Genomic DNA, 5,052 nt, shown 5'->3' with positions numbered 1-5,052 from the left:
CTTTTTAAGCAGTAAGAATATAGTATAGCAGTGTATTTAAAGTGCGAAACTGGAGCAGGTATCCATTTGAACATACTAGGTAAACAGGTGGAAGACTAATGCCTGAGCTGGAATATTCCTATTGTAACTATTCTCTCTTCTGGTAAGGATGACTGAGGGATTTTGTGGTGAAGCCAATGAGAAAGACACTGGAGGTCAACCTGTTCTCCAGGCTAAGTTCACGGGAAAAGGACTAACAGTGATGTATTTGATATAAAGGGAGTAAAAGGTGAAAGTGAGCATGTTTACTTTTCCACAAGCTTTGGAATTGGTGGGGATCTGTGGTGGCTGTCTGGAATATAAACTTTGCCTAGTTCTGCTCTGGGCCTGGCAAGCCTAACCTACATGTTGGGAAGGATCCTGGTGGCTGTATTAGATGGGAGGACTAAATAAGGTAAAACTAAATAGTTCTTAATAAAAAAAAAGACAAAGTTCAGAAACTGACGGTCAACATCAAATGTCAAACTGTAGAAATGAATCTAGAGCATTATGTAATCAGGAACTGAGGATATTAGGAAGAATAGGTGAAGAGGTTAGTGCAAGATTAAAGTGAATTATTTATGAACTTCAGGCTGTTTATTTCAGTTAAATTGAATTATTAGTGAAACTCAGGCCATCAATTGTATACAAGGCAAAAATATAGAGTTCTAGAGAGTTTTGTAATAAAACTTTATTTTGAAATAACTTTCAACTTAGAGAAAAATCACAAAAACAGTACAGAGAGTTCTTGTAGATGTTTCACCTGGCTTCTCCTAATGTTAATATCTTAGACAACCAAAGTTCAATTATCAAGACCAGTTTTGTTTTGTTTTTAATTCTGTGCTGGCTATGTGTTGAGAGTTGGGGCCAACTGTCTGTGACCTTTGCACAGGACAGACCAGATGGGTAAGGAGAGTCCTAACACCATGTGCCATTATATCAGACTGAATGACAGAAAGGGAGTGGTCTCAAGTGATACTTCCTGGTGAAAACTGTGCTATGAAAAGGGAAAATCTGTACATCCTCAATTCCAGTCTATGGAAATGAAGTAAAAGAAAGGGATGAGAGAGAAAAACAGATTCATAGTCATATCCCTAAGGAAATTGTGAAAGAAAAGCAGGTGTGTGGTAATTAAAATGTATTTTGCACCCGACAGATCACTGGTTGGAAAAACTCTAATTAAGATTCATTTTCTCACACTTACCTGGCAGGGGAGATACTGTGATCGCAAAGGTTGTTTTCCCAAGGCAAGGTTTATCCATTGCATTCCAGATGTGCTGACCCTTGCAATTTCTCCAAATATGGGAAGCTTGATTGCATAATTTACAATAGGAGGGCTTGCGTTCATGCTTTGCCCTGAGGGAAGAAAAGGGAAAAAAAGAGATTCATTTTCTCAGAATTTTACTAAATAGATTTCATGAGTCATGAAGGAGGAAAAGCACTGATTACTGCCATGTCTACACATTTAAACGCTACTGCTTCACACCTTTGGGGATTCTCTTCCACATACCTCCGAGCAGGTGAGGCATGGTAACTCCACGATTAGCATTCACATGATGGCTTTCACAGATGAGTGAGATGGAAGTGCTTAAATTAGGTTTTCCAATTGCACCATGGTATCAGAGATGACCCAGTGAAAGAAGAATAGTTTAAAGAGTAACCACAGTAATAGCTTGATACTCTTTTGGGATAACAGTTACAAAAAGCAACAAAGTGACTTCAATCCACTACAGGATGGTAGAGAAATATTTGAAAATGTAAAACACTTACTAAAACACTGATGTAGTTATTACCATACACAGAAATTTCCTATCTGGATATGGGATCAAGAAACTTTTCTAAGGAATGGTGGGAATCTGGGCAGATACATTTGAAAATCTTCCACAAATATAAAATGGTGTAAACAAATGTTGTGTTTTCAAAGGACTTTTGAGCATAAGGATTCCATTACATCATTCATTTATATATTTAACAAATAAACTCTGCCAGGTTCATATTCTGGTTATATAGCTATGAATTAAGACTGGTAGATCTTTTATATTCTAGTTGAGGAAATAGAAAAATTACAAAAATATACCAACACAAAATAATTTTAGATAGTGATTTAACACTGTGAAAAAAAGAACATAGGATTAAGTGATAGAGGTCAACAGGTGTGGAGGCAGAGGGCCTCCTTCAGACTATGCTGCAGGCAAAGCCTCTCTGCAGAGGTGACAGTTTGATACTGCAGTTTTCTGTCTGCTACTGATCAGAAAGGCAGTAGTTAGACATCAGGACTTGCCTTTTCCAGTGTATTCCTGGACTTTGTTAAAAATTCAGCCAGTCAAGGGCCATGTAAAGACAAGACTGATCCAGAGCTCAGGAAGGGAAAGTATAGGATGAGTCATGCATACATATATGGAAGAGAAGAAAAACCCCTTACTGTGAAAGATCAACGGATAAACACAGAAAGAATGAAGAAGTTAGGAAATCACTAATGTTTGCTAAAACTAATGGGTGAACAGGATTTTGACATAGTTTCAAAACATTTTTCTATCGATGACATATTAATTACAAATATAAAGTTGTAACTTTACAGTAAAAAAAAAACATGGTGATATTGCCTAATCAAGTGATCAAAGTTACATCACTATCACTGGGCAAACTGACTCACATGCCTCCTGATGAGAAGCACTGAGAAGATAACATCACTCTAGTGGTGTTGCTATCAAAACTGCGTAAACTGAATTTGTAGTTATGAGAAACCATCAAAGCAAAAACTGATCAACAAAATAACTGGCCTGAACTCTTCAAAGATACCAAAATCTAGATAGATTTGCAGAATTGTTCTAGATTAAAAGAGATTAATTAAAATCTATACATACATGACCCTGGATTAGATTCTAAACTGGAGATATGAAGAAAAACTATAAAGGACATTACTGGAACAAGAGGGGAAAAATAGTCTATATACCATGGATTAGATAACAGTATTATGTCAATGTTAAATTTCCTGATTTGTTAAAAAAATTTTTTTGTACTTAGGAAGTACCAAAGTGTTTAGTGATATCTGCAACATACTCTCAAATGGTTCAAAAAAGGTATACACACGGAATGATGAAGCAAAAGAAATTTTGCAAACAATTAGTGGATCTGAGTAAATGGTATAAAAGAGTTTCTTGTAGTATTGTTTCAATTTTTCTATAAGTATGATAATACATCAACATGAAGAGTTACCAAAAAACCAACCAGCTAACCAAACGAACACACATACCTCAAACCTCAGTTGTTTGATCTTCATCTGGTAGTATGATGAAGTCATGATTCCTGAAGGAACTCCACTTCCATGGCACAGCCGTGTAAGGTAGAACCAAGCTCTTATTAACCTGTAACCCTGGATAAGGTAGTAGCAGAAGCCAAGTTCCAACCACACTCCTCTCTGCCCTCTGAGTGCAAACCTAATTCATCCTTCATACTCAGTACTTATCAATCTAGTCAAAACCATGATCTTTCTTTCCATTGGTTTTCCCAGAAATGTAAAACATCCAAAATATCTGGATATTTTCTCAGTGAAATTATTTTCTTATCTTCGAGTAGAAAGACATTATGAAGCAAGCTTCTTAACAGCAATCAACAGAAACTGATTCTGGCTGATTAAAATAGAAAAGAAATGTATTAAAAGATACTATACCTGATTTTTACTTTTGACAATTTAGAACAACATTCATACTGGAAATAACTAGGAAAGCTGAATGAAATATAAAATGTCCTTTCTAACAGCATCAAAGATCTGTAGCAAGACTGTGAGGAATTATTAAGCCAAGATAATAGAAACAGAAATCCAGATATTTCCAACCTGGGAAAAAGAGCTGAGAGTCTGATCAGTGCCTTTGACAGTCTGACTGGGCTAGGGTAGAGTTCTGAAAACTTTTCTTTAAAAGCCCAGATAAGTATTTTAGGGTTGAAGGACATAAAGTCTCTGGGTCTTCTGACATAACTCATCAACTCTGCCATTGTAATGCAAAAGCAATTATACTGGAGATATGTGCACACTCGTGTTAATGGCAGCACTATTTATAATAGCCAAATACATGAAAGCAATCTAAATGTCCACTGGTGGGTAACTGGATAAACAAAATAACACACACACACACAGAGTAGACTATTATTCAGACTTAAAAAGGAAGGAAATTCAAATACTTTCTACAACACAGATGAAACTTGAGGGCATTATGATAAATAAATCAGTAACAAAAAAACCCAAATAGTATATAATCCCACATATATGAGGCATTAAAAGTAGGCAAATTCATAGAAATAGAAAGTAGAATATGGCTACCAGGAGCTGGGGAAGGGAAAAGAAGTTAGTTGTTATGTAACAGGTACAGAGTTTCAGACTTGTAGGATAAAAAAAAGTTCTGGGAGACTTCCACCAAGATGGAGGCATAGGTGGAAGCATTGCACCTTCTCACACAACCAAGTTTAAAAACAACAAGGTTTTAGCAACAAAAACGCAGCCAAACCACAGAAAATTGAACTACACGGAAGTCTGACAACAACGAACCCTTCAACCAAACCAGTAAGAGGGGCAGAGCCAGCAACAGGGTGGGGTCGGGCAGGAAAGACCCACTGGACCGTCCAGGGCACCAAACCCAGGTGCTCCAGCAGCCGTGGGCGGATCCTAGGTGTGGAGTAGTGGGCAAACCCACTGAGGGCTGATCGGGGTCACACATGCGCATGCAGATAAACCGGTGAAGGAGCTAGCGGTGGTGATAGAGACCACACAGGCCCCAGTGGTGGGAAGCAGCAGAGAGAACAGCCACTGTCCCTCTCTGACCCCGTCCCCACCTACAGCATCAGAAACCAGCGACCTGGGTGGCCCCACCGTGGTGAACATCTAAGGCTTCGCTCCTCATACTTAACAGGCACAAACAGATCAAAACATGGCTCAAGAACAACTTAGAACCCCTGGGCCGATAAATCTAAGTGATGAAGAAATAGCCAAACATTCAGGTGCACAGTCCAAAACACTGGTGATCAGGATGCTCACAGAAC

The 5,052-nt window shown here is 38.1% G+C and overlaps 1 non-coding gene across 1 annotated transcript; it reads left to right on the top strand.

Annotated features, from left to right (window-relative positions):
- Positions 1-1,214: 1,214 nt before the first annotated feature.
- LOC119034531 (U1 spliceosomal RNA) lies at positions 1,215-1,377 on the top strand. The gene has a single exon (XR_005079580.2). It is a non-coding gene; the product is annotated as a U1 spliceosomal RNA (small nuclear RNA).
- The last annotated feature ends 3,675 nt before the right edge of the window (positions 1,378-5,052 follow it).

This window comes from Artibeus jamaicensis, unplaced genomic scaffold, assembly GCF_021234435.1.
Source record: "Artibeus jamaicensis isolate MK-2021 breed Jamaican fruit bat unplaced genomic scaffold, CSHL_Jam_final contig_335, whole genome shotgun sequence".
NCBI classification, from domain to species: domain Eukaryota; kingdom Metazoa; phylum Chordata; class Mammalia; order Chiroptera; family Phyllostomidae; genus Artibeus; species Artibeus jamaicensis.
Note: the sequence above shows the minus strand (reverse complement) of the source record. Positions and strands in the feature narration are given on the sequence as shown.